The following is an 18994-nucleotide window of genomic DNA, read 5'->3' on the forward strand; positions in this document are numbered from 1 at the left end:
GAAACAGAGTGTCTGCTTTCATTGCAGCTCCCCTTGGTGACCAGGAAAGCACAGATCTTGCTGCCCAACCTGTGCCGGGGAGGCTAGGTATGGGGTCAGCTCTTCCTGCTGGCCCAAGGAGGAAGCAAGGCAGGAATGGAAGCCAAGCTGAGGGAGGCAGACCAGAAGCTCTGGGATTCAGGGGTTGAGGAGAGTCCCCCCCCCTGCTGCCCCTTGTTCTGCCAAATCCTGTGGGGTGGGGCTGGTTATGGGGAGGCAGAGCCCTGTGCCTGTCTCAGGGCATCTCAGGGATGCTCCTTGCAGCCCAGGAGAAGAAGGGGGCTCTGGGTGGAAGGAAACAAGCAAAGCTGGTCCCAGTGGGCATGAACTGGTGCTCCAGCTGAGGGAGTGGTGGTTGGTGCAGGTCCCATGGGGTAAGGAACAGCCCTTAGCCCCGGGGAGTCCTGCAAGCTGAGCTCAAATCTCATTGGGACCTGCCACTGTTTGGCCGCAGAACCCTCCCACTTCCACTGCTTTGTCTTCCTTCCCCTTAGGTTCATCAGACGGTTTCTTACCTCACGCTGGGTGTCTGCTGCTCAGTGGGTGGCTGGGATGTGCTGGGACCCTGGACTTGCAGGATGCTGAGGTTTCATGTTTCTTGCTGCTGCCCCTGATGCCCTCTTGTTTGGTCCCAGCAGGTGCCAGGCTCTGCCTCTTGCCCCCGTGGTGCTCAAGGGAATGCGCATCAGGCCAGGCTGACTGGCCAAGGAACGGCAGGAGCCCTGTCCCAGGAGGGGAGGGGCCAGCGTGTGTGAGGGCGTCACCCAGACAGGCAGCCCCAGGCTGGGAGCACAGAGCTGCCCCACATCTCTAGCGCTCCTGAGGCCCAGGGGGTCCCAGCACAGACACAAGAGCAGCAGCCTTGGCCAATGGCCCCAGGTTTGCAGGGACCGTCACTGGCTCCCCGCTCGGACTGGCCAGGGGGGCACGTTGGTGCTAACAACATGCTCAAGTGGCGCCATGTTCCAGCCAGGCCGACAGGGAGCGTTTCTTGTGGTGCCACCTGATGCCCAGGAATGTGGCCGTTGCACCCGCCCCCCTGCTTTTCCCTGGCCCCCGTGGGGTTGACAGGAAAGACACCCAGAGCCAGGCTAGATCCAGGGGAGAGCAGGAGGCAGAGAAACACCCAGGGCCCAGACGTGCTGTAAAATTAGCCCCCTTGTGCTCGGGGAGCCAGGTTTGCTGTGTCAATTCTGAGAGGCAGGTGAAGTCAGGCCTGGGCACTGGGCTTATTTACCAGTTTCCCTGGCCCCAGGGCACTACTGCACTTGTGGCTGTGATGGCCGAGTGGTTAAGGCGTTGGACTAGAAATCCAATAGGGTTTCCCTGCGCAGGTTCAAATCCTGCTCACAGCGAGGCCTGTGTTTTGGCCACACCCCTAACCTGGGCAACAAGCTGCACAACCCTGAGACACTCTCCCTGTCCCCAGTCAATCCCTTTCTGCGCCTTCCAAGAGAGATAAGGGACATGGTGCCTCATTATGGGTCCCTGAGCTCTCAGGCAAACTCTCAGCTCCTGCAGCCTCTGCCCCTTGCCCAGCACCCCATGGCTCAGCCCTACCCCCTGGGGGCTGCCCTGCTTCAGTGTGTGACAGGAGTTGAGTGAGAGGATGGAGCGTCTGGGCCTGCCCCCAAAGGTCCATCTATTAAGGGCAGAAATGTTGGGGATATGATGTGGGTCACCCCCCCCCCCCAGGCGCACAGCCTCCCCCCCCCCCCTGTGTTGGGAGCAAAGGTCTAGCGAAGTATCGTGTGTGTGTGTGGGGGGTGGGGTGTCTTGTTCCCTGCTCTTGCTCTGCCTCTGCCCCCAGGCCTTGGCCAAAGAATTAGTAACAGAATTATTGTCCAAGTTTATGTACAGAAAAAAAGTGGTTTAAGCATGTGTCTGTGGGGTAGTGGTTATCGTGTTTAGTTAATATGCAGAAGGCCTCTGGTTCAAAGCCAGGCAGCTACACTCTTATTGCAGCTTCCCTTAATGCCCAGCTAAGCTCCTGCTGCTTGGCCTGTGCTTGGGATAAGCCCAACTCCCAGGCTGAGTAGCCAAGGAACGGCAGGAGCCCTGTCCCAGGAGGGGAGGGGCCAGCGTGTGTGAGGGCGTTGCCCAGACAGGCAGCCCCAGGCTGGGAGGACAGAGCTGCCCCACATCTCTAGCGCTCCTGAGGCCCAGGGAGTCCTAGCACAGACACAAGAGCAGCAGCCTTGGCCAATGGCCCCAGGTTTGCAGGGACCGTCCCTGGCTCCCCGCTCAGACTGGCCAGGGGGGCACGTTAGTGCCAACAAATTGCTCATGTGGCGCCATGTTCCAGCCAGGCCGACAGGGAGCGTTTCTTTTGGTGCCACCTGATGCCCACAAATGTGGCCCTTGTACCCACCCCCCTGCTTTTCCCCTGGCCCCCGTGGGGCTGGCAGGAAAGAGGCCCAGGGCCAGGCAGGAACCAGGGGAAAGCAGGAGGCAGGAAGAGCCTCAGACTGGAGCCCAGATCCCCTTTCCTCCTCTGGGCACATTGAGCACAGGCGGGGGGGGGGGGGAGGGGGGGGCTGGTGCTGACAGCTCCAAGGGAAGGCTCAGAAGCCACAGAGCAACCGAGGCAGGGCAAGAGGGGGGCCGGCCAGGCCTACGTATGGATGCAGAGCCCTCTGGCTGCCAAACGCTGAGCGAAGGCCCCACCCACCAGATAGCAGGCGGCTGCTGACGCTCTGAGACCAGTGTGAGAAGGGGGCAGGAAAGCAGGTCCAAGCCCCCTCACCCCTGCCCCCACAGACCCAGCCTGCAGGGGGGAGGCTCTGGCCACCTCCTTCCCTCCCCTCTCTCTCAGCTCCCTTCTCCTGGGGGCTGAAAGGGACTTGGATCCTGGGCCCAGCCCCCTTCCTCAGGGGGAGGAGAAGATGTCTGTGTCTTGCCCCCATTGTCACCACTCCACTGATGACTCCAATTCTTGCTGCCTGCAGTGTCCAGGTGAGAGAGGGTCTCTGTCCTCCCACCCTGCTTGAGCTGGTTGCTGGGTTTCTCCTCCTGCTCAGCTGGCTGGCTCCAAGGAGCTCACACGAGACTAGTCAAATGTGCCCCCATCAGCACCTCACCCTGAGCCACAGCCCTTGTGCCAGCGCTGGGTGGGCTTTAGCCAAGGAAGCAGCAACTCTCAGGAAGGGCTGGGAGGAACAGGGGCCAGTCACACAAACATGATTTGCCAGGGCCCAGCTGTGGCCAAAAAGGGTGAAATGATCATTAAATAAAGGGGAACCTTAGAAAGGATTACCTATTAACACCTGGCAAAGGCTGGGATTGAACCACAGACCTTCAGTTTAACAATCTCTCAAGTGAGCTACTTTAGCTGACACATTTGGCCTGTAATTTGCCTCAGAAGATGGAAATTGCAGTTGGTTCTCTCTCTGGTTCTACTAAAGCTGGACCCAGTTCACTAAAACACTGGTGAAAACAGAAAGCCAATTGCTTGCAGGTTGAGAAAGTGAGTTAAAGAAGGGCACTGCCCAGCATCGGGCTTGAAGCCACAACCCTGAAATTAAGAGTCTCATGTGCTTCCAACTGATCTAGCCAGGATGCATGGGAAAAATTTCCTAATATCACATCTCAGCGTAACAGGAGCCAGGTGTTCTCCACTGCCTGACTCAAGGCTCTTTCTTGCCCCTAATGTGGGGTTCTGGTCTGTGGAGAGGTTTGTACTCGAACCCCACTCCCGACACATCCACTTCTTTCCCCACAAGGAACGGCCCCATTTCCATCTCTCCAGGGGCAGGAGAAGGGCTCTGGCCTGTTCTCTGCAAAATGCTCAGCCTGTTTCATTTTCTGCAGGAACGAGTGGGATCCATGTGCCCTGTTCCCCAGTGAGAGGTATGTGTCCTCTTCCCCCCTTTCCACAAACACAGCAAGCCAGCGGGCTATGAGCCTCCAGAGGCCCCTTCCTACTTGGCCTCCCACAAAGCTGGGGTGAAAAGCTGCTAGACCCCAGAGGTAGCAAGATTCACTCGTTAGGGTCCATCTCAGTCTGGGCTCAGTGAGAGTCCATCCCACCTGAGATGTGTGTTACACAAAAGCCTCGTGTTCCCTGTGTAGAAGCTATTTTATGTTTAGCTAGAAGCCACCTTGTATATCAGAAACCATTTCAGCTTTTCTCTCAAGCACGTAGACCAGAGTGAACTTTCTGTCACCTCGTGAGAAGAGGCCTACAGGATGGGCTATTGGTATGTGTTAATTGGGCTGGTTGGGACAGGAGTTGTACTCCCTCGTACCTGTCTGCCATCTTGTTGATAAGGCTTTGTTTTTTTCCAAATTTAATTGAGGATTTCTGTAATTGGATGCCCTGACGTCAGACTGTTTGGCTAAGGCAGGCATGTCCAAAGTCCGGCCCGGAGGCCAATTGCGGCCCGTGTTCCGGTTTAATACGGCCCCACAGGTAATTTGGCAATATCTATCTTTTATGGCCCCCAACGAATCCATATGTATTGAGATGAATACATTGTAAAATCTCAGTTAATGTCAGTTGGTCTAAATCAGCTATAAATATATTTGGACACAACATGTATACTTGGTGTTATGTTCCTGTTCATATTTTTTGAACTTAAAAGTTGACAGAAAACCTTTATTACCAGAGAGCACCTTACTAGGTGCCAGAAATCTGCTCTTGCTGCCTTTGGCTTCCTGCTGTGAGGACATGGCCAAGCTCAACTGAAGGAAGCTGCCTCCAGCTACATAAGGGGGGATGGTGGGAAGAGCAGACACATTGGCCAGGCACCACTGGGGGCTGCCTCCCTCACCTCCCCCGGACCTGGCAGGTGCCTGGGCCAGCTTAGCTATGGGGCCGCTCTCTGGGACAGCAAACATGGACACAAGGCAGGATTCTCTCATTCTAGGACCATTTGTTGATTTTTAAGCTTTCACAGCTACAGTCTAGCAGGGCCCCACCGAAGGGAATGACAATGTGGCCCTCAGATCTTTTGTTTGCTGGTGCCCAAGCACCACTGAGCTCACAGCTGTGATGGCCAAGTGGTTAAGGTGTTGGACTTGAAATCTAATAGACTTTCCTTGCAAAGGTTCAAATCTTCCTCACAGTGAGGCCTGTGTTTTGGCCACACCTCTAACCAAAGCAACAAACTCCTGAGACACTCTCCCCACACTCCCCATCCCCTGTCAATCCCCTTCTACTTCTTTCAGTGCCACGTCCAGACTGAAGAGGACACTCTTTCTACGAGGCAGAAGGGACATGTCCAGAGAACAGGGTTTTCCAAAATGTGGTGCCATGTAGCAGCAGATGGCAGGAGCCAAAGAGGCTCGACAGCCTGTTCCATCCCAGCGCGCCACCCTCCCAGCCTGCTGCTGCTCCAGGAGGGGGTGTCAAGCCATGTGCATCAGGGCATTTGTGATGTCACGTGTGATACCAACACACAAAGCCCCTGCCCCCCACCCCAGGAGCTACTGGCAGATGGAAACAGAGCTTCTGTCCTCACCTCTACAACCAGCTGTTTCCAAGAGGGTGAGTCTGGGCAGAAGGTGATTCCAGGATTCTGTTCCTGCCCTTGTGGACAGAGACACCTGGACAGAGAAGCATCCCCTCCATATCTCAGCTTATAGAGCAGAGGATTGGAGCAGCTGCCCCTGGGTGGCTGATTTGACTCTACTTCTAAGGAGAGTTCTTTTCCCCTCCCCTGGATGAGGCAGAGCAGGCAAGGCCCTTTTAGGGGGGACAAACAGGTTCTCTACAGAGGACCCAACCAACAGCTCAGCCACAGAAACAAAGGTCTCCTGCCAGAGCCAGGAATTGAACCAGACACCTTTAAACCTTCAGTTTAACACTCTCCCCACCAAGCTAGTTCAGCAGCTGTCAGGGAAGCTTTTCCCCACAGCAGCACACAAGAGAGCAGCTGTTGCCAGTGGCCCTGTAGGGCAAGATGAGCTTGACCAAGCCTCAGACCAGCTGGACTAGCCAGCCCACATCACAGTGAGTCACTAGTGGCCCCATCAGAGAAAAGCCCTTGGCAGCTGCAGAGACGTCCCTGTAGCTGTCTGTAGTGTTTTTTCCAACAGCTCTCTTGTGGCACTGCTGGTTTGGGTGTTTAATGCTTGATACTAGTAATGCCAAGGTTATGGATTCAAGCCCCATGCTGGTGCCAAGGCTGTTTGGTTTGGTGCCCTGCCTTTGTGTACCTACCTGCTACGAACAAGCAAGGAGAAAAAAGTTCTGAAAGGTGAAAGAGTGGAAAGGAAGCATGGAGCAGAGTGTCAGCTTCTCCTCCTGTAGCACTGCCCATGAGAGAGAGAGAGAGAGAAGGGGCAGTTTGAGTCACCCAGCTCTGCCCCATGTGAAAATGGCAAGTGTTGCCTTAGCAGTGAGGAAGTGGTGGGAAGGAGCCTGAAGTAACCTCTTGGGTCACAGCTGCTGTTACATGAGACAATGAGACAATGAGGTGAGAAAAATGACTAGACAGTGGCCAAGTGAAACATCAGGCTGGTTTCCCTGAGTGGGAATCAGACCAGACCAGCAAGAGTTTTGTATCCTAACCACCAGAGACACCTGACACATGCCTCTTTGCTCACCTACACTAGCCTTTCGCAGGATGAGGGTGATGAGGGTCCATTCTCCCTTGCCCAAAGGGGACAAGAACAGAAACCAAACAGAACATCAAAGCAGCCAGACTGGGCCATGCCAGTTGCCCAACTAGCCCAGGATCCTGTCTCACAACAGCAGCCAATTTCATTGTCCTGAGGGAATCCTCAGGACAGACACTTGTTAAGTGATCCCTCCTGTCACCCATTCCCAGCTCCTGGAATACACTAACTAGGGACACCTGCCCTGTCCATCCTGGTTAAATGCCATTCATTGTGGCCACCAGGGCTTCCAAAGTTGAGTAGCTCTGCATTAAGGGTTCTTATTAATGTCAAGAACCTCAAGCAATGTAAAGCCAGATTGTGATGGAACTGGAAAGGAAAATATTTCCACTTGAAGGAAATTTTCCAAGGGGGAACTTGGATTTGAACCAAGGACCACTTGATCTGCAGTCAAACACTCTACCACTAAGCTACACCCCCACAGAAACTGGCATCTCCAGCCAATGTTAGGAACTGGACGAGGAACAAGAGACAAGAGGCTTTTGTGTAACTCACATCCCAGGTGCCACCCTTGGGCTTGGTCTCCACACTGAGCAGGCGTGTGGCAGGGGTCTGATGCTGTCACAGCTGCAAGGCAAATCACCCACCTGGCCCCTGAGCTCCATGTGGGCAGCAGCCAGACCGTGTGAGTGAAACAGAGGGTCGTGGGGGGAGGGGATTTGTATATTTTAGGAAGGGTCCTGAGTCCTGGCTCCCAGCCACGCACCTTGGCAGAAAGACCAGTGGCCCCTGCACAAAGCGCATTGTGGGAAGAGTTGGGGCAGCAGGAAAGGGGTTGGCCCCTCAGCACCAGCGAGTAGGTGGGAGAAGTTGGGAGTGAATCCTGCTACCTCTCATGCGCAAAGGCAGCACTTTTCCAATGGAGCTAATTCTGCCCCACCTGCAACCTGTCTCCAGTGCTCCTGCCACTGTCTGGCCCAAGAGGGCTGGTGTCCAGCAGCTCTCTGCCCCAACGTGGCTGGTTTTGGGGAAAGCAAGTAGGAAGTGGGGGACGGAATGGGGGGGCTACTGGAGCCACTTAGCCCCCTGGCTGGCAAAAAGAAAAATTGGAAATTTCTCTCCTCATTGGAGAATGCGGGCATCGATCCCACTACCTCTCACATGCGAAGCGAGCGCTCTACCACTTGAGCTAATTCCCCTGCTGCATTTACAGAGGCCTTCTTGGAGGCACTTCCCTTCTCCACAGAGACGTCGGCCTTCTAGGTCAGTTAGTCGTGGGAAAGGAGAAGGCTCCGAAAAGGCCTCAAGGGCAGATCTCAAGGAGACTCCCTGCAGCAAAGCCATGGGGGGGGGGGGGGGGGGGGGGGGGGGGGGGGGGGGGGAGGGCTCTGAGATGGCCCCTGCCCTGCAGCCTGTCCCACCTGGCCATTGTCATGGACTCTCTGTGAGAATTTAGATGGAGGCACCTGTTAGTGCCAGGGGGGCAAGAGTCAGAGCCTGGCAGCTGCAGGGACCACACAGGAGGGTATCGGGGAAGCAGCAAGCTCCAGCCAGGTTGTAAGTTCCAGGGCCCAGCCCATCTCACCCACCCGCTGAGCCAGACAGACCACAGCATAGACACGAAATTCTCTCTGGGAAGCCTGCAGATATGGAAGCCAAAGCACATGAAGTGGGAGGGTTTTGCCCTTTTTCCGGAAAAGCGTCTGTGGCCAATGTAGACGCGCTTTTCCGGAAAAGAGCCCCGATCGCCATTTTCACGATCGGGGCTTTTTTCCGGAAAAGACTACTGGGCTGTCTACACTGGCCCTTTTCCGGAACAGTGTTCCGGAATAAGGACTTATGCCCGAGCGGGAGCAGAATAGTTTTTCTGGAATACCGGCTGATTTTGTACAGTAGAGCATCGTTGCTTTTCCGGAAATTCAAGGGCCAGTGTAGACAGCTCGCAGCTTATTCCGGAAAAGCGGCTGATTTTCTGGAATAAGTGGCCCAGTGTAGCCACAGCCAGACTGTGTGGCCTAAGGGAGAAAGCATCTGACTTTGGCTCAGAAAACTGAGGGTTGGAGTCCCTTCGCAGTTGTTTGCTGTGCTCTGGGTGCTGCTATTTTATGCTTAGAAAGGTTCTCTGTAACAAAGTGGTTTTTCTGTAGCTATCTGGTAGGTCTAAACTAAAGCCTTCTTCTGTAGCCAGACTGAAGAGTAGCAGCAATTAACTGTAAAGCCCAGTGTCACATTCTGTCTAAATGACATTTGAATAGCATCACACTAGGCTGTGAGAATGGGGTTGGATCCTAATGACACCCACTATCACCAAGTAAGAAACACATCTCAAGATGGGTAGAGAAAACTTCGTTAACAGCAATTTGTCTGGCAAAAAACTGCTTATCAACAGTGTAGCTGTGTCTACACTGGCCACTTATTCCAGAAAAGCAGCCGCTTTTCTGGAATAACTTGCCAGCTGTCTACACTGGCCGCTTGCTTTTCCGGAAAAGCAATGACGATCTAATGTAAAATGGTCATTGTTTTTCCAGCAAAACTATGCTGCTCCCATTGGGGCAAAAGTCCATTTCCGGAAAAATTGTTCCAGAGAAGGGCCAGTGTAGACAGCCCAGTAGTCTTTTCCGCAAAAAAGCCCCGATCGCGAAAATGACGCGCGTCTACATTGGCACGGACGCTTTTTCGGAAAAGCATCCTGCCAATGTAGGCATGCTTTTTCCGGAAATACTTATAACGGAAAACTGGTCCATTTTAAGCATTTCCGGAAAGGGGTGCCAATGTAGACGTAGCCCCAGTAATCTGTTTCCCGGCAGCCGCGGAGTTGGGGCGTAGGCCAGAGGATGTTGCGAAGGCCGAGTTACTGAGGCAGTGTGATGAAATGCACCCTCCCCACCCCGTACTCAAGGAGCTTACTGGGGTGACATCTGAGATATGGAGGATTATTTCAGAAAACTCGCGGCAGGCGGGAGAGATTCCCGAAGCGGGGGAAGGGGCAACCTATCAAAAGGGTATATCTGCTGTCTTCAGGAAAGCTGTGGGTACCGTCTCATGTGACTTGCGCACGAACGCGCTCGCTAGCCAAACACAAGCTAGATGGAGCTACCGTCAGGGTGCTGCTAAAGGGTCAGAGATACCGTTCCCAGGGAATAGTTATCGCCGTAGTGCCCAGCCTCGCTGGAAGAGTGTAATGAGCGGGGGTCCAGCAGGGATTCCTTGTGGGCCTGGTTCCCTTCCTCGGCCATTCGGATGGGCGGCGTAGAGAGTACGCTTATCAAGACTGCGGAGGACCCCAAGCTGGGAGGGGTTGCAGGTGCTGTGGAGGATGGGATCCTCGCAATTCGGAATGATCTGGACAAAGCAGAGAAATGGTTTGGAGAGACTACGATGAAGTTCAATAAGGCCAAATGCAAAGGACTCCACTTACGAATGATCGATCCGTTGCTTGCGCCCGCGTGCACGGTGGCAGAGAGAGAGAGACAGAGAGAGAGAGAGAGAGAGAATGGGAAACGGCTGTCTAAGAAGGAATACTGTGGACAAGAATCGGCACAGCAGGGGAGAAGGCCAGGGAGAGGCTGGCTGTCACAGCGGACCACGAGGTAAACGGGAGTCGAGAGCGGTAAACGGGTTGCCAGAGCAGCGAACATCGTTCTGGGGCGCGTTAGCGGAAGCAGCAGCATCGTGCGCAAGACAGGAAAAGTAATTCTTCCGCTCTACACGGTGAGGATTAGGCCTAGCTGGAGCATTGTGCCCTGTGGGCGGGAAGGGAGGCAGACTCATACAAATCGGAGACAGGGAATGCAGAAAAGTGCAAGAGAAACTGACTGTGCGGGGTGTAGAAGATTGGAAGGGAGTCTGCTAGAGGGGAGCTGCTAAGAGTTTTCAGGGCCATAAAAGACTGATAGGCAGAGAAGAGAGAACTTCTGGTTCTTCTGAAGCTCGCGGGGGGGGGGGGGGGGGGGGGCGGAGGAGGCCAGGACGAGAAGCAAGGGGCTGGGGCTGCAGCGAGAGCCAGCAGGCCATTAGGGGAAACTTCCTGTAAGGCAAGCAGGGTGGCTGAAGAGGGGCATCAATGGCCTAGGAAAGCAACCTGCTTTCCAGGAGATGACAGAAGAAGCAGAAAAAAGAGCCCCCCCCCCCAGGGACCAGCCAAGCCTTAGCACAGAACAGGGACCAAGCAGAGAAAAATGCAAAAAACTAGCAATGCTTGCTACAGAGAAAAAAAAGAACAAGAACAGAAGCAGTAACATTTCTTCTCTGTTTGCCTTGGTCATCTGTCAGTCTATTTTTCACAGCATGCGCCAGGGGAAAGCGCAAACACAGTCCCCCACTACCACAAATTATGCAGTCGAGTTTCCCGCATTTGGGGAAATCACAGGGGTCAGCACACCCGCAGTGCAATGGATGAGCCTCACCCTGGGAAAACCACCTTCATGATCATGGTATCTCCCCTGCCAGGTAAGTATGAGTTCCACCTGCACAACCACCGCCTGCCCCCCACCGCCCAAAGCCTCTCACATCACAGGGGACGCCGCCTTGCGCACCCACACCGCCGCGCCCCAAACGCTCCCCTACTGCCCGCACCTGTCCCCAAGCCGCCCCCGACACCCACACCGAGCCCCGCTTGCCCAAGGCGGGCCCCACTTGCCAGCCCGCTCCCGCTCCCACAAGCCTCCGCTCGCGCCCACATCTGCATATGTACTCACGCCCCTCCGCCTCTCCGCCCGGGACACGCCCCTGCCTGCCTGTCTTCCCCGGGCCCGGAGCTCTCGCTCCTCTCCGGCCTGAGCCCCGCTTTGGCGGCGCTGCTGCACCCCGACTCCCGACCCCACCAGCACTCTCCCCGGCTGCGGCCCGCACACCCAGCAGGAGCTGGCTCGGACAGGAGCCGCCACTCAGGAGGCACCGGGTCCGTGCGGCTTCCGCTCTCGCCCCGACACCCCCGGTCCAACTGGGCCTGTCGGCCTCCGTAGCTGGGCGCATCCGGGCTGTGTCTACACTGGCCCCTTGAATTTCCGGAAAAGCGCTGATGATCTACTGTAAGAAATCAGCCACTTTACCGGAAATACTATGCTGCTCCTGTTCGGGCAAAAGTCCTTTTTCCGGAAAACTGTTCCGGAAAAGGGCCACTGTAGACAGCACAGTAGTGTTTTCTGCAAAAAAGCCCCGATCGTGAAAATGGCAATCGGGGCTTTTTTGCGGAAAAGCGAGTCTAGATTGGCACGGATGCTTTTCCGCAAAAAGTGCTTTTGGGGGAAAAGTGTCCGTGCCAATCTAGATGCTCTGTTCCAAAAATGCTTTTAACAGAAAACTTTTCCATTAAAAGCATTCCGGAAAATCATGCCAGTCTAGATGTAGCCCCTCTTGTTAGCACTACATAGTTCTATTTTTTGTTTTAGCTGGACTAGACTAACCCAACTACTACTATTAAAAAGGTAGCACATCATAAGGTACAACATTTTCAAATAAGCACAGGCATCTACAGGCCTCATTACAAAAACTAATAGTTCAGTTCTGTTTTTTCACACCATTAGGCAGCTTCATCAGAGTGAAGCCTCAAAAAATTGAGTATAAACTCTTAAATGTTCCTCTCCATGGAAATCTTTAGTAAAAGGCGAAAGATTTATACGATCTGAAGAGAACCCAGAGTATACCACAGTTGCTGCAGAGGCGCTGCCAGAAAAACGGCGTCTGTTTCTCAACTCACGGTGGCTACACCGGACCGTCTGCAAATCCCCACCCCTTCTGCAGCCTGTTGCTCTGCCGTGCTGATAGCCCGAGTTTTGCGTGGGAGCCAGGGGCTTTAGGAGCAAACTCTGCCCCATGGACGCGGGTGGTGAATCACTGTGCCCAATGCATCGTGGGTACGTAAATGAGCACCCCTGGGTACACCCGAGCGTGCGGAGGAGCCCAGATCTCCAAGCTGCGGCTGCAGCCCCTAGCTCGCTGCCACGGGCCGGGCTGGGCAGCTGCTGCCGGTCCCACCGCTGTTCCGGGCGCAGGCCTCGTGCTGGTTCCCCGCGGGCCCTTGGGCCAGTAGCTTGGGGGTGCCGGGCTCCGCACTTCCCTCCGGAGGGGCAGGCGGGCTTGGGGCTCTGATTGCTGCTGCATGTAAGGGCTGGGGCGCGAGCCGCTGAACTGCCCCGGGGGAGGGTGGGTCAGCCACGGAGCCTACAGAGGATCCAGCCCGCCCCGCGACAGCAAAGTCGGCAGCTTGTCCTCAGCCTCCAACGCTGCAGCCTGCACCTGCGGCCCTTCTCGGCAGCCCGCCCGCTGTGATCGAGCCAGACTCCCGGACACCCGAGTATAATTCTTCCCCGCCTGGGCCGGCTGGTGCTGCCCCCGGTTTGCTCGCGCTGTTTAAACACCTCAGTCTCCGCCCCTAGGAGCTTCCGCTCCCTAAAGGAGCCGGGTTGGTTCCAACCTTCTCAGGAACGTTCACAGCGTGGAACAGAACAGGAACAGCCACGCTGGTGATGAAACCCTGGCACGGGGTCTAGCGTGGGGTTTGTAACCCCCTCGTCTGGGAACATCACTGGAACAATTCTCTGACACGCTGTGCTTCTATTATCTACACGACGAGTTTTCTCAGCAAAAGAAGGTGCTAATTAGGATCTCATTTGCATGAGTCCTGATCTTATTTGCATATTTTCTGGCGAACTGATTTTGCACTGAGGGGCTTGTGCCTCGGCCTCCTCTGCCCTTGGTGCCGGCTCTCCCGGCTGCCCCTGAGCGCTGCTGGCCAAAGGAGGCAGCAAGGCAGAAGAGGGGGGAGAAGCAAGTCCCGCTGAGGCCGACAGCTTGGGCTCAAGCCTCCAGCCCCAGCACAAAACCTTCACCTGGCCCATGTGGCTCCCTCCTGCCCCCGCACACGCTCACAGGGGAAACGTGCCCCATGTTCCATCCCCGCGCCAGGCCTGGGCGATGGGCTCAGCCCTCGAGCACCCCACAGGGCCTGTGACGGATGGACTGAGAGCAGGGCCCCACTGACACCCCCCGTCCGGCCCCACTGGCCTGCTCAGGGCTGGCACAGGACAGGCAGGAACGGCAGCCGGGGAGAAAGCAGCTTGGACTGACGGGCGAGTCTCACTTGCTGACCAGACTCCCAGGCCCTGGGCTCTGGGGCCAGCCCCCCTGTGGGTCAGAGCCCCCTGGCCACAATGCTACTACAGGGGGCCTGGTTCCAGGGCACCTAATCCCAGGGCTGGGGGCCTTTGCCCTGGAGTCTCAGAGCTCACCCAGTGTCGGCTGCCACTGGCCTGAATGGTGCTGGATGCTCCTGCTCCCCTCCCAGCAGGCTGGCCCTGCGCAGACTCTGTGCTCGCTGGAGCCTCCTCCTGCCAGGTCCCCGGCCTGCTCTCTGCAAAGCCTCAGCCTGGCTCCTTTCCTGCCCTCTGCTTGCAGGGCCCCTGGAAATGGCTCCGGGCGGATCCCTGAGCCCCAGCATTGGGTGCAGCACTGCTGGGCCCCCGGAGCCCGGGCTGCAGCCAGGAGGGGGAATCTCCTGCAGGGCCGGTGGGATGTAGAAAGCTGCTCCCTGGGAACCTTTCCCATGGCAGCGCCCCCAGCCTGGCCAGCCCCTGCCCGGCCCAGCCCCCGCCCCAGGGTGGGCAGCATTTGGGGGGGCAGGTAGGAGAAACCCCCTCTCCTCTTCCCAGAGAGCAGACCCCCCAGGGCTGCAGTGGGAGGATCTGTCCCAGGGCTGCTCTCAGCAGAGGGAGTTGTGATCCCAGCCTGGGGCCAGGGAAGCTGCTACCAGCTCGTGCGGGGCGGGGGGAGCCATCCCAGAGAGGGTGGGGAGGGGGATCAAGAGGGGTGGGGCAGATAGGAGAGGTGAAGGGGAACAGGGATGTGTGAGGTGGGGGCAGGATGGGGAGGCAGGAGGTGCTGAAGGGAGGTTGGGGGGCATCATGCCAGACATGGGGTGGCTGGGAGTAGGGGTGCAATGGAAGGAAACTTGGGGGGGGGTCACAGGAAAGGAAAGGGGGCAGGGGAGGTTGGGAGGAGACTGGGGGAGCAAGAGCAGCCTGGCTGGGGAAGGGGAGACACAGGGCAGGGCTTGTACAGAAGGAAGGGGGGAGATACAATGACAGCTCCCCCACACCCATGGGGCAGGAGGGGGGGCAGAGGTGCCTGGTGGTGGCACTTGAGGGCACCGACTGCTCTGCCCCCGACAAAATTTCTGAAGTTTATAACCAGGGTGTCCCAAATGCCCCCTGCCTCTGTGGGTGCCTCTCCCTGCGCCCCTCCCTCTGCAGGCACCAGTCCCCCTGGGGGAGGAGCTGCCCCCTCCAGCAGCCTGAGGGGAATTGTTTCTGTGAATTTTTTTAAGTGTAGATATCTGCAAACACTGATCTGTAGGGACTGGCAACAGTTTATTTCCTTTTGCAGATTTGTTATTTGCATAATGGATATGCAGTTATGTAAATGTAATGTTACCGGTCGTTCAAAAATTTGTGAATGGGTTTGGCCATCCATGGTATAAAAAAAAGATTTGGAAACACTGGCCTGATCTATGGGGGTGGCCAAATGCAAGGCAGGGAAAACACTAGGGCTACGTCTACACTCACAGATTCTTGCGTGAGAAAAATGCAAATGAGGCTAAGCGTCGAATATCGCCGAGCCTCATCTGCATACCTAATGAGCGACCTTTTTTGCAGAAGAGGCTCTTGCTCCAGGAGGAGCTGTCTACACTGCCCCTTCTTGCACAACAAAAACCCTCTCGTGCAATGCCGCTACGACGATTATTTTCAGGAACAGTAGCATTGCAAACAAGGGGATTTCTTGCACAAGAATGGGCAGTGTAGACAGCTCTCTGGTGCAAGAACCTCTTCTACAAAAATGGCAGCTCATTAGGTATGCAAATGAGGCTCCATTATATTCTAAACTTATGCTCATTTGCATATTTCTAGTGCAAGAAGCAGAGAGTGTAGACATAGCCTAGGTGAAGGGGGGGGGGTATTTTCCCCACCAGGCCTTTGTCCCTCGGAATCCCTGGGGACGTTGGGTTTTGTCTTGTTTGGTTTCCCTTTTCCCTGCTTCCCTCCTCACTGCGAGGGAGGGGGCGGCTCTCTCACCCTTTCAGTGGGAATCCCTGGCACAGAGATGGGATGGGAAGATGCTCTGAGAGTGAGTTCCTGGGCTATTTGGGAGAGAGAGCTTGCACACGTCTAGTCTTTCTTCTATCACCAGGCTGGCTGAGTGGTTAAAGTATTGGATTTAAAAGCCAATAGATGTTTGTCTGTGTGGGTTCAAACCCCACTCCTGGTAGCTTCCTGTTTTGGACAGACATCCATCTGGATGGTGATCTGCTCTGCTATGAGGGCAGGGGACTAGACTTCATCTCTGAAGGTCCCTTTGGCTACGTCTGGTGGCGTCTTGCCATGTGCAAGAGGATCCATGGCAGTGTGGATGCTCTCCTGTGCAAGAAAGCTCTGATGGCCATTTTAGCTATAGGGCACGAAACCCTTGTCCCGCATCCACACTACCCTCTTGTGCAAGAGGACTTACACCTGTTAGAAAAGAGCGTAGCTCATGCGCTAGAAGCCCTTTCTTACCACGCTTTACTGTAAAACTTCTTGCACAAGAGCGAGTGGGCAGTGTGGATGCTCTGCGGAAGAACGGCCCTTCTTGCACAATAACCCGCCAGTGTAGACACAGCCCATCAGTGTGGACATAGCCTTCCAGTTCTAGTCCCAGATCTGATTGGCTGAACTGGGAGGAAGTCACAGGGAGGAGACTCAGGACTTCCTTGTTCTCCTTAAGTCCCAGCAAATGAGCCAGAACCAATCGTCTGCTCGGGGAATTGTTCTGCTTCTACCCAGTGGTTGTCTCTGAACAGCTCCTGAGTCTCTCTGTGTCCCGGTGCTTCTAACCCACTGGCTGTGCCATCCCTAGGCTGGGCTGTGGGGCTGTATCTCACTGGAGGTCACGTTATTCTGATCAGTCAGGGTGGGAAACTCCAGACTGAGGGGGAGTTTCAGCATCTGGGTCCTGTACCCAGCGTTGCCCCAGACTGGCTGTGTGAGGTCAGACAAGACCCTTTGCCTTTCTCAGCCTTTGTCCCTCCCTCTGTCAGTTGGGGGGAACAATCCCCTCCTGCCTGCCCCATGGTGGAGGAGTGTGTGAGGGTGTTGCTAGCAGCAGTGAGTACTAGGAGGTGTCCTGTCACCTGGGCTCCGTGTAGGGTTGCCAGATGGTTTCTACAAAAATACCAGAGACACTTGACATGACATCACAATCGACATTATTGTTATTTAGAAAATACCGGTCATTTCTATTTCTATTTTCTCAGTTTGTTTCCTGATCAGAAAGCTCAAATACTGGACTGTCTGGTTCAAAACCAGACACCTGGCAACCCAGCTCCATGTCAGCAGGGAAACGCAGTCGAACACCTCCCCCCATATGCTGACCCAGACTTGTGCCTGCTGCTGGGGCTGCCTCCCCCCACATCAGTGGGGCCTCCTGCCCCTGTGTTGGTGCAGCAACTGCCAGTCTGCCTGCACCTAGGGCCTGCACCCAGGCTTGGCAGCCATGTCATCTGGGAGCAAGAGCAAGAGCAAGGAGCCTTCCTAGCCCAACCTTCTACCCATCCCATCGCTGAGGGATCTTCCCCCAATGCCAGTCCCATGCTCAAGGGCTTTGTAAAAGGGCCAGGCCAAAGTAGCTCCCCCCTTGCTCCTACTGAGCCTCTGCCAGAGCTGCCCATCCTCAGGCTCTGCCTTGTCACCAGACAGACCCTGCTCTGTTCCAGCCCCCTCGCTCTGGCTGAGTCACTCCTGGAGCTGGTGGGACTAGACAGCTGCTGTCCTATGGGATGTGACACTTCTCAGGAAACCATCTCTCAGTTCCCATGGGGAAAAATCAAGCCGAGGCTTCCAAATAAACCCTCAAAAAGTCCCAAATCTGCAACTTGAACCTACAGCCTCCTGCTTGTCCATTAGGCCACTGGGGCCTGACAAAAAGCAAGGAGATGGGACAGAAATTCCCTGTCCCAAAGGCTCACCCCTCACATTGGCTGGGCAGACACGTCCCTCCTCTCTACCCCGGCAGACACGTCTGCAGCCCCTGGCAGGGAGGCGGCTGGGCAGGTCGCTGGCAGAGCTGAGCCCGGGCTGGCACCAGTGCAGGCTGGTCGGCCACAGCTCTGGGAGAGCAGCTGGGGGGCTCGGCTGGGGGGCGACGGGCCCGTGTGCTCTGCTGCTCACTGACGAGCTGGCTGCCCAAGTGCCCACACAGACGCTTCTTCAATCCCCACCCCCCTCAGCCGCCCACCCCCAGCCTCTTCCAGCACAGCCTGCCCCACCCCCCCACAGGGCTTCCACAGGGGCCTCTGTCCCAGGGTGAATGGGGAGCCCCTGCCCCCGGCACCCACCCACCCTGTTGCTGCTCCCCCCAGAGCAGAGGATTCACCCTGCACAAGTAAGTGCCTCTGTCCCCCCTGACCCCGGCTGCTGGGTTCCCTCCTGTTTAGCTGCCTGGCCCCAGGAAAGGTCACATGAGACTGCTCATATCACCCCCTCAGCACGGAGCCCTGGGCAGCCGCCCTGCTCGCTAAGGTCTCAGGCTGGCAGGGCCTGCAGGGATACTGGGTTTGAATGACAAGGTGTTGGAGCAGCTATTAAAAGGCTTCTTCCTTGGCAGGGGCATTGTGCTTGTGGATTGGCTATTTCTTGGATGACTTGGTTCTTGCACATGCAGCTGGGCTTTAGCAAATCAGAACGATGCAAGTCGTGAGTAACCCAGCGCCTCTGGAAATGGGAGTGGAGTAAAAAGTACAATATTGTCTATAAAAAATAAAATAATTTGAATAAAAATCAAAGTGTGACAAAAATAAATTACTTGAGTAAAGTACAAATACCCAAAAAAAGTCTTGAGTAGTGTAATCAAGTATTTCTACTTTATTACTTTCCACCTCTGCCCAGCAGGCAGGGGTTCTTGGCCCCTTGCTGGTCTGCGGACTGGCAGTTTATTACTACTGACTTAGAGGAGCCCCAGGAACTGCAGTTTCAGGAAGAAACAGCAAGGCTGTGTCTACTCTGGCACCCTTTTCCGGAAAAGGGATGCAGATGAGCCAAGTCAGAATTGCAAATGCAGCGGGAATTTAAATTTTCCAGATTTTAAGAGGAATAAGGTATCTTCTGGAAAAGGCTTTATTTTCTGAAAGATCCCGTCTAGACTGGCGCTTTTTTCCGGCAAAGCCCCGAGCCGGAAAAAAGCAGCAGCCATGTTCATGCAAATGCAGCGGGGAAAATTTAAATCCCCGCTGCATTTGCAATTCTGACTTGGCTCATCTGCATCCCTTTTCCGGAAAAGGATGCCAGTGTAGACGTAGCCCAGGAGATTTTGATTGGCTGCCAGGTGCTCCACATGCTAATCAGGAGGCGTGTTTCTGTAATCAGGG

At 55.5% G+C, this 18994-nt stretch overlaps 1 protein-coding gene and 5 non-coding genes across 6 annotated transcripts in view; 2 read left to right on the forward strand and 4 right to left on the reverse strand.

Annotated features, from left to right (window-relative positions):
• Positions 1–18994, reverse strand: part of LOC142821620 (zinc finger protein RFP-like) — a 244336-nt gene that overhangs the window by 140418 nt on the left and 84924 nt on the right. The gene's annotated exons all lie outside the window — the stretch shown is intronic.
• On the forward strand, positions 1313–1394 carry TRNAS-AGA (transfer RNA serine (anticodon AGA)). The gene has a single exon. It is a non-coding gene; the product is annotated as a tRNA-Ser (tRNA).
• TRNAC-GCA (transfer RNA cysteine (anticodon GCA)) lies at positions 7009–7080 on the reverse strand. The gene has a single exon. It is a non-coding gene; the product is annotated as a tRNA-Cys (tRNA).
• Positions 10894–11057, reverse strand: LOC142821670 (U1 spliceosomal RNA). The gene has a single exon (XR_012898358.2). It is a non-coding gene; the product is annotated as a U1 spliceosomal RNA (small nuclear RNA).
• On the reverse strand, positions 12128–12243 carry LOC149522280 (U5 spliceosomal RNA). The gene has a single exon (XR_016347506.1). It is a non-coding gene; the product is annotated as a U5 spliceosomal RNA (small nuclear RNA).
• Positions 15779–15861, forward strand: TRNAL-UAA (transfer RNA leucine (anticodon UAA)). The gene has a single exon. It is a non-coding gene; the product is annotated as a tRNA-Leu (tRNA).

Source organism: Pelodiscus sinensis, chromosome 19, assembly GCF_052426305.1.
Source record: "Pelodiscus sinensis isolate ZL-2025 chromosome 19, ASM5242630v1, whole genome shotgun sequence".
Taxonomy (NCBI): Eukaryota; Metazoa; Chordata; order Testudines; family Trionychidae; genus Pelodiscus; species Pelodiscus sinensis.